The sequence below is a fragment of the Echinops telfairi genome, unplaced genomic scaffold, assembly GCF_000313985.2.
Source record: "Echinops telfairi isolate 266 unplaced genomic scaffold, ASM31398v2 ScPeMD7_443;HRSCAF=831, whole genome shotgun sequence".
Lineage (NCBI taxonomy): Eukaryota > Metazoa > Chordata > Mammalia > Afrosoricida > Tenrecidae > Echinops > Echinops telfairi.
The window spans coordinates 18417785-18428300 of NW_022104341.1; positions in this window are offsets into that span (position 1 = coordinate 18417785).

The window sequence follows — 10516 nt, forward strand, 5'->3', positions numbered from 1 at the left end:
AAAAAAATGTTTAGAAATTGTTGAAGTAATGTGTACAATTCTTTTTGTTATGATTGAACTATTTAACTATGATATGTGGATTATGGGCCAATGAAACTACTTTAAAAAAAAGTGTCTCTGGGCAGGACGTTGATTTGTGGAGTAGGATGCCTTATTGGGGGAGCGAGGCTGGCTGACCTACAGAGATAGAGATGAGCACTTTAGGACGAAAGATAATGGCACAGTGGCAAGATGTTGTAAAATTTCTTGTCATCCCTAAAAGAGTTTTGGAACACTGCCTTAGCAGGGTAGAGTCCAATGGGCCATGTGACTGAGGGGCCAAAGACCAGAGAGAGTCCTACCTATGAACACAGCCAAGGAGCTGCCCTGCATGACTAATTGTATCCTGAGCATTGTAACCAGTTACCTTCCGTATATACACCCTATAGACATGAGTATTGTCGGTGAGTTCAGCGTGATCATTGCAATGAATTACTGAACTCCACTGACAATGAGGGCATGCTGTGGGAAGGAGCCCTGGCGGTGTAGTGGTTACATATTGGGCTGCGATGTGCATGGTAGGAAGTTTGCAACCACCAGCAGCTCCAAACAGTGGTGTCAGCATTGAGTAAGAAGGCTAGAGGGTAGAAGCATGTCTCATCCCTCAACCTCCTATACGCATTGGCCTTGGGCAATACTGATGTGGTATTTAGTTCTCCTTCCGCATTGAAGTTAGAGGCCGACAGACAACAAGTCGTGCTATTCCTTATCACAGTTTTTACTCTTTTTAAAAAACACCTCAGTTCAGATATTTTGTGTTTATTTTTTTGCCCTTTTAAAAAATCATTTTATTTTGAGCTCTTACAGAAATCATAGCAGTCCATAGTTCAATCACATCACGCAGTATTGTACCATCACTTTCAAAACATTGTCTTTCTTCTACTCCTTGATATCAGCTCCGCTTTATCCCCTCCCTGCCCCACGGCCCCCCCCAGATCCCTTATTATTATTATTTATCTATTTTGCCACACCATACACCATCCAATATATCCATTTATGTACAATTCTGTTGTTTGCTCCCCTCAAGCGGGGTTATACAGTCATCAGCACTATCAGCTGCTCCCCTTTCCACCTTTCTCCACCTTCCTTTCTGTTACCTGGAGAGATGAAGGGAGTGGTTGGAATGGAGACAGGAAAGCAAAATAAGAGAGGAGGAAAAAGCACTATGAATCTTCCCACCCACCACCACTCATGGCACCAGGACTGTGTTGATGAAGATGAGGATGAGTGGAGAGAGAGCGAGAGAGCGAGAGGACAGCAATAGCTTAGCATGCGAAGAAAATCAGGAAAACACAAACTTTAACTTCCAGGCTACACAGCTGAGGCAATAGCCTGTCTAGAGGTCCAAGGATAGGTGAAGTACACTTACAAAGAGAAGTAGAAGGGAGGGCGGATTTGACTCTACTGAAACTTCACTGAGCAGTGGGATATGCTTTGCATTACGCCGATGAAACAGGAGCTGCAAAGCCACCACCCATTTGTCAGTTTGTCATGTGGTGGTGGCTGTCATGTTGCTACAATGCTGGAAGCAATGGCATTTCAAATATCAGCAGGGTTAAGTGGTTCAGAGGAGCATCTAGGCTGAAAACAGAAGGAGTAGACGATCTACTTCTGAGGGATTAGTCACTGAAAGCCTATGAATATCTGCAGAAAAACTGTCATACATACAGCCAGAATGAGGCACATCGCCCAGAAAGCACTCGAAATGTGACTGAAGAAGAGTTTTCTTCTCAAAATAAAGTCATGGAGAATGGAGGAAAGCTTTTAGGACTTTCATTTGCTGATGGTGCACAACTCCTCAAAATGAGAATAAACAGCTGCAAGCATCCATTAACAATCAGAAAGAAGAACGTGGAAATATGAATCTAGGAAAATTCGAAGCTGTCAAAAATGAACTGGCACACATAAAGACGGAAGCCCTATGCATTAGTGAGCTGAAGTGGACTGGTATTGACCATTTTGAGTCCAGTACTAATTCTCCTTAGAAGCAAGTGTGATGAGGCTTTGTCTCATGTATTTTGGATCTATTAACAGGAGAGATCCACAGGCTCAAAAATAACAATTATTCTGAGGATGAGCAGGGCCAGAAAATATTTCATTCCATGGTATAGAGGGTTGCTGAGTTGGAATGAACTTGATGGCACCTAGTAATTCAGGGAAGAACAAATTCAATAGGGACGGCATCATGGGAGGGGCTAGCAAAACAAATTGAATTTTTTCTCAAAACTACATATTTAATTTAAAAAACAACAACTTTATCACCTTCAAAGTACTACTTTCCATTACAGTTAGTACATTTGTCAACTGTGATTCCAATCTGCAAACATTTTTCAGACGTATATGTTTGGATGGCTGATTTTCTTCACTTCTTCTATGTCATCAAATCTCTATCCTTTCATGTCCCTCATCATTTGTGGAAACAAAAAGAAGTCGCATGGAGAGAGATCAGATGAGTAAAGTGCATAGGGTAAGAAAGGCATGCTGTTTTTTTGCCAAAAACTAGCGCATTGAGATGGCTGTGTGAGCAGGCACAATTTATCATGGTGACAAAAACCAGTCCCCCATCTGCCACAAATCAGACCTTTTCGTCAAACACTGTTACTCTATCTTTTCAGAACCTCTAAATAGAAAGCTTGATTAACAGTCTGACCTGGTTGAACGAACTCCAAAGGCACTATCCCCATCACATTAAAAACAAACAAACAAACAAAAAGACAAATGAGCATTCTCTTGATTGACAAGCATTTTTAGGGTCAGTCAGAATATGAGGCACAAATTTCTCAGCAACCCTTCTCATTTCCAAATCTTCAGTTAAAATTCACTGACCCAAGCTCCAAGATATTCCAGGTAACTTACCCATTTCTTCAATAGGCTCTCTTTGACCAGAAGTGCATGGATTTTGTTGACATTTTCTTCTGTTTGGGAAGTTGACAGATGCCCAGAACAAGGCTTGTCATCAATTGACATTTCACCTTTTTTGAAATGAGCAAACCACTCTAACACTTGAGGTTTTCCATAGTGCTGTCCTTATAAACTGTGTTTAACATTACAACTATCTCTGCAGCATTTTTCCTGAGCAGGAAACAAAATTTCAGTGGCACACTGGTCCTTAAATTGGCCATCACAGAAAAAGAGGTTCAAACCTAACTGCTTTGAAGAAAAAACTCAATGTGACCACAGAGAACCTTCCCAGGAGATGCCACTGGATGCACTAACTCAGAGTGAGTTGCTTGATTTTCCTCCAGTGGGAAAAATGCGTACTAAAAAAGCACTGCCCAGTTGAGTTTATACTGTTTTTTCTGGGTGGGGTGCACCCTCTCATATTCTTTATCAAAAAACATTTCAAGATTTGTCTTGAAGTACAAAGCTGTGATCTGATGATATATACCTCCTTTGTAGGTGTATATATATATATATATATACCTACAAAGGAGTCCAGTTAATAAAACTTATTCAAATGCATGAGGAAATCACTAAAGTAAGCAGTGAACATTTTTTTTGCTCTCTCTTTGTATAAAAAATCATTTTATTGGGGGCTCGTACAACTCTTATCAGAAGCCATACATTCATCTCTTATGTCAAGTACATTGGACTTTTGTTGCCATCATCATTCTCAAAGCATTTGCTTTCTACTTGGGCCCTTGGTATCAGCTCCTCATTTTTCCCCTTCCTCATGAACCCTTCATAATTTATAAATTATTATTATTTTGTCATATCTTACACTGTCTGATGTCTCCCTTCACCCACTTTTCTGTTGTCCATCCCCCAAAGAGGAGGTTATATGAAGATCCTTGTAATCTGTTTCCCCTTTCTACCCCACCTTTGCTCCACCCTCCTGGTATCACCACTCTCAGCACTGGTCCTGAAGGGATCATCTGTCCTGGATTCCCTGTGTTTCCAGTTCCTATCTGTACCAGTGCACACCCTCTGGTCTAGTCGGACTTGTAAGGTAGAATTGGGATCATGATGGGTGGGCAGAGGGGAGGAAGCATTTAGGAACTAGAGGAAAGTTGTATGTTTTATCGTTGCTATAAGCAGTGAACATTTTAAGGCCTCTTCAGTTGAGATTGGTTGAACATGCAATTGGAGATTAGAATGGAAAAGTTAGAAACAAACAGTATGTATCAGTCATTTAAAAATATGGTCTTGGTAAGAGAAACAAAGATGGAAAATGTATAATTATGCAAGATCAATTAATTCTTCATTGCCAATAACATTTGCCAACAATATAAACAATGGCAGTAAACATGGACCTTACTAGATGGACTATGAAAGCAAATTGATAATACTTGTGGGAAAAGATGATGGAGAAGCTCAATGTCATCAACCTAAACAAGAGCAGGCATCGAGGGTAGAACACATCATCAGTCGTTCATATGCAAATTCAGGTTGAAGCTGAAGAATATGAAGCAAGTCCACAGAAGCCAAAATATGACTTTAAGTAAATCCTGCCTGACCTTGAAAAACATCTCAAGAACAGACTTGATGCATTTAACAACAATAAACTAATCCTGACAGGTTGTGGGATGACATCAAGAACATCTTATGTGAAGAAAACAAAAAGTCATTTAAAAGGCAAGGGGAAAAAAACCCAAGTAGAAGTCAGAAAAGACTCTGGAACTGGTTCTAAAGCATGAACAGCTAAAGTGAATAGAAGGAATGATGAAGCAAAAGGGCTGAACAGAACATTATAACAGGGTAGCTCAAGAAGACAAAGAAAATTATTATATTGAAATGTGCAAAGATCTGGAGTTGATAGCCAAAAGTGAATGAAGCACTTAGCACATCTCAAGCTGAAGGAGTAGAAGAAAATATTCAAGTCTTGAGTTACAATATTGAAGGAGTCTGGGCAAATATTGAATGTTGCCTGAAGCATCAATAGGAATACACAAAATCACTGTAGCAAAAAAATCTGGTCAACATTCAATCAGTTCAAGAGGTAGTATGTTATCAACTACTAATAGTATTTAATGAAGAAATTCAAGCTGTGCTGGAAGTGTTAGTGAACAGAAAATCCCAGGAACTAACAGAATACCAATTGAAATGTTTTGTTTTTGTTTTTTTTAAATCCCATGTAATGCTGAGAACACTCATTTGTCTATACTAAGAAATTTGAAAGGCAGTTTCCTGGTCAACCAATTGGAAGAGAGTCATATCTGTGCCCATTCCAAAGAAAAGCGACCCAGCAGAATATAGAAATTATTTAATAACATAATTAATATCAATGCAAATAAAATTTTGGTGATGATAATTCAAAAACAACTGCAGTGGTACATCAACAGGTAGCTGCCAGAAAATCAAGGTGGATTCAGCAGAGGATATGGAAAAACAAATATAATGGATCACAGCAGATGAATTTTGACAGAAAGCATAGAATACCAGAAAGATACCAGATAACCGGTCTTTCATTGACTATGCAAAGACATCCAATCATGTGGATCATAACAAACTATGGATAATATTGCAAAGAACGGGAATACCAGGACATTTGATTGTGCTTGTATGAAACCTTTTGTATCAACCAAGAGGCAGTCTTTTTAAAACAGTGTTTCTCAACCTTCCTAATGCCGTGAACCTTAAATACAGTTCCTCATGTTGTGGTGACCCCCCAAACCATAAAATTATTTTCATTGCTACTTCATCACTGTCATTTTGCTAGTGTTATGAACCGGATGAGCCCTGTGAAAGGGTCATTCAACGACCAAAGGGGTCGCGACCCACAGGTTGCGATACTGCATGATTTAAAATCATTTGAATCATACTTGCATCTTTTCATCATGCTTATTCAATCTCAATACTTATTCAGTCTGTTTCCTGAGCAAATAACCTAAGAAAATGGACTGCATGAAGAAGAACACAGCATCAGGATTGGAGGAAGTCTTAGTAACCACCGGTGGCCTTCAGACGGCACAACCTTGCTTGCTGAAAGCAGAGGCTTTAAAGCACTTACTGGTGTATCAAAGACCACAGCCTTCATTATGGACTACAACTCAGCAAAAAGAAAAAAAAAATCAAACCCTCACCACCAGACCAATGGAAAACATCATGATACATGGAGAAAGATTGAAGTTGTCAAGGATTTTAATGTGAACCACACCAATGCTCATGAAAGGAATAGTAAAGAAATGAAAAAGATGTATTTTAACAAAACAGCTGCTCAAGACCTCCATAAAGCGTTGAAGAACAAGAGTCACTGTGAGGAATTTAGTCGCTTGACCTAAGCCATGATATTTGTAGTCACCTCATATGCATGTGAAAACTGGGCAATGAATAAGGTAGACTGCCAAAGAATTGATGAACTTGAATTATATAGTAGAAGAAGTACATCAACAGTTCCTGGACTGCAAGAAAAAGCAAATCTGTCTGAGATGAAGTACAGCCAGAATGCTTCCTAGAAGCACGGATGGAAAGATTTTGTCTCATGTACTTTGGACGTGTCATCCGGAGAGACTAGTCCCTGGAGGAGGACAAGAGGTCAGAGAAAAAGAAGACCTTCCACGCAGTGGATGGACGGAGTGACTGTATCCATGGGCTCAAACATCACGATGTGAGGCTGGCGCAGGATATGGCAGTGTTTGCTCTGCTGTTCACAGAGTGACTATGAGCTAGGGCTGACTGGGTGTCAACTAACAAATTTCGAAAGCACTGTGCTGCTGCTTTATTTTAAAACTTAAGGGACGAATGTAGGCTGGATTCCAAAGTATCTTTTTTTTTTCAGGTGAGAAAGCTTTTGCTTTTTTTGGGAAAAATCATTTCAATGCTTTATATTATACTTAAATAAAGTAAAAATCATTCTAAATGAAGATGTTTTAGGGGTTAGGTATTTTAGAACTTTTCACATAATTCCAGAAGTAATATAACTGGGCTCATTTTGCTGCTGAAGAAGCGCAGGCTCGGGAAGGTTAAGTAACCAGCCCAAGGGCACATAGCTCATGCTTTTTCATCCACCCTGTGCACCTTCTCTGAATTACCAACCTGCTCAAGTATTCCTTGGAGGTGAATTTAATATTGTTGTGCTTATGATGTTTGCTAATATTAAGTATTAATTTTGAATTTTAGCATTGGATTATTCACCCATGTTCCAATCCATCGGCAATGCTATTTGACCAATATATAAGGGTAAATAATGTGTATATTGAGAATTCTGAGGGAAAATAATACCTTATTCTTGAAACTGGATAACATCTGGAGCAGAAGATAGTATGTGAAGACATCTATAGAAGGAAATGTATGCCCTTACATATGAGTACACCCAGAAGTATTTGTCAGTAATAGGAAGGTAAGGCGGAATGCCCTAGGGTTCTTTACATATATGCACAGGCTCATTTCAAACAAAATGTCTCTGTGATCAATGGCTGGCTATCGACAAGCACTTTTGGTAATACATTTGTCTTAGTCTTGTTAAGGTGCCTTAAAAAAATAACACATCAAAACCGTTTTCCTCAGGAAATCTAATGGGTCAGAGCGATCAGCTCAGAAGGTTATGGCTATATTTTTAATCCCACAGGGTAATCTCGACAGATTTTCTTGAAGGACCACAAGATGATCACAGGACATTATTATGAAGAAGTTTCAAAAAAATAAAATATGTTCTGGTGAGAAAAAGAAAAAGATTAAGGGAAACCTTACCTTATCCATGGGACATCCCTGATCTGTTTCTTCAGATGAGATTTAGTCCCACCATTTAGTGAACATTTAAAAGAAATATCATTTGTGGCCTTTGAGGACTTAAAACTACCATTTTAAGGTGGTGTATATATACTGAAGAGCCTAAAATTCTCTGGGGGAAGGGTTGGAAATACCACCTTAAGAAGTGTATAAATCTGGATGGATGATGTGTCAAGAAACAACAGATTCATGTTTTGATATCTTTGTTTATAGAGGTCTGGATGATTTTGCAGTAATCCTTTGGACTTACTGTCATACAATGAGAAGGACGCACCTACCGGTGAACATTGGAATTAACTGGGCTACTCACAGGTTACTCTAAAACTGGAATCAATGTGATGGCGATGAGTGTTTGTTTGTTTAGGTAAATGTGCGTCTAGAAGTTAAGTTTTATAGAATTAAGACTTTATTTGGCATTTCTTATACATCATACAAGTTATCATTTAATCTGCATAGTTACCTTAAGGAGTCCTGGTGGCAAGGCCAGCAGTTCTGTGGGAGAAAGATGACATTTTCTACTCCCATAAAGATTGCAGTCTCAGAAACCGAGAGGCAGCTCTGCTCCGTTCTATAGGGTTGCCATGAATCTGAACTTATTTGATGACAATGAAATGAGTTATTAACCCTACAAAACAGGTGCTGATCGCTCAGTTTCACTGGTGATGACATCAAAGCAGAAGGCTGTTTGTCCAGCTTTTCACGCCTAGTAAATGATAGAGCTACGATTGGAAAGATTAGTGCCAGTGCCAGCTGCTGTGATTCTGATTCATGGCAACCCTATGCGCATCAGAGTAGAACTGTGCTTCATGGGGCTGGTTTCCAATGGCTTATATTTCAGAATTTAGTCAGCAGGCTTTCTTCCAAGGTGCCACCGAGTAGATTTAAATTTCCAGCATTTTGGTTACCAGTCTAGTGTGTTGGTCATTTGCCCTGCCCATGGCCTCCTGAGATCTGAATGAAGGCGGTGTAATGGAGTCACTGCTTTTACTTGATCTCACGTTTATGTTAGTATGCCCATGTGGGCCAAATTTACAGAGGGGTATAAAGATTAGGATTAACTGTTGGCATAAGTTTTATATATGAAAATGCCTCCTGATTTTTCTTAAAGAAGTAAATTCATTCATTTATTTGACAAATATTTATTTGACAAATAACAATGTGCTGGGGACAGAGTAGTGACCAAGACTGAAAAGGACACTCTTTCGTTACCGACACCATGTTCGCTAGCACACACACAGTATTCATTGCACGTTAACAATGGATTGCAATGCATTTTACTTTTCACAATAATGCACACTTTCACTAGAACACCCCCGCCGCTGCTATCCAGTCAATGCTGAGTCATCGTGAGCCCCTGTGCGTTTCCAAGGCTGTAACAGTTTTCGGGAGTGGAAAGCCCAGTTTTTCTCCCCTGGAGCAGTTGGTGGTTTTCAATAGCCTACCATGAGGATCGCAGTACACTGCTTAACCACCCCACCACATAGGCTCCACTTTGACTAGTTTTAATAGATCAACTACAATTGACTTTACTTAATCAACAGTTACCCTTAGAAGCTAACACTATTCTTCTAAAGGGTACTTGGGGGGGCGGTGGGAGAGAGCTCTTATTTAGAACCAGAGGACTAGTTTAAATACCACTACAACCTGACAATGACTTTCTGCATGAAACCTTGACATGTCTTCGTAGTAGTTAGTACATTTTCACAATGTGGTGTGTCACCTTTATCAGTTTAAGAGCCGTTTCCTCCTACTTCACATACTTTGCCTGGTGTCTTCTTTGTTCAATGCAATCTATTGCCATAACCTCTAAGTAATTGATTGTTGAATGACGGTTGTAATAACGTGTGCTCTACATTAAATAAATTCACATGGCCCTTACTATTTCATCCTCCAACTACCAATCATGGGCCATGTTTAAATGATCCTTGTATCCTAACAGTGTTTTGTCATGATGATAAACTCTCATATTAAAAATCACCAAGCCCCAATTTGTTAAAACGAATGATCATTCGAGACACCTGCTAAAGTAATTCTCTGGTTTAATAAGAAGGGCAGGACTCTAGGAATATTTTCTGCTGTTGCCTTGCTTATCCAAGCTTCTTTCCTCCTTCATTGGAGTGGAGGCTGTGAGCATTGACAGGCTTCCCCTAGGCTCCCCTAACCCCCGCCCCTCTAGACTCAGCTGCCTAAACCTGTGCTTAAGGACACAGAGAAATGAGAGAAGGGAGTTAATACCTAGATGCAGATCCACAGTTGCTACACATGTTCCCACGCACATGGGTACACCCATGTAGAGGCACAATTTTTTAGGTGTGTGGTGTGAACCCGCGTGGGTCTCCCACTCATTTCCCCTGACTCTGGAAACAGGGCAGTTCTTTGTTAAAGAGGGACTAGTGAGATGAGGCAAACAGCCCTTTTCCTTCCCCATTAGCACCACTGGCCCCAGGAATCTGCAATGCCTCCTCTCAGGAGCGGCTAAGAAAGGGCAGCGAAGCTGAGCAAGAGGAGAGCGAATGCACGTACCAGGAAGGGGCTGATGTACAGGAATGATGCTTCAGGAACGACCGATCTATGATTTCGGTGTTATTACATCCCAAGCACTAGGACGCTGGAGGAGAGGCAAAGCAACCTCGAATCTAAAATCCTGAGAGGTTCCCTTTCTGACTGAGCCTAGAAGCCGCCGCTGGACTGTGCAGTCCCCGAGGGCGCCGGGTCCCCGGGAGCATCTTTGCGCTCTGCCTCCTAGAGGGGTTTGCGCTCCCAAGACGCGCGCGCGCGCGCAACCATTTTCCCAGGCGCCGTGCGGGCT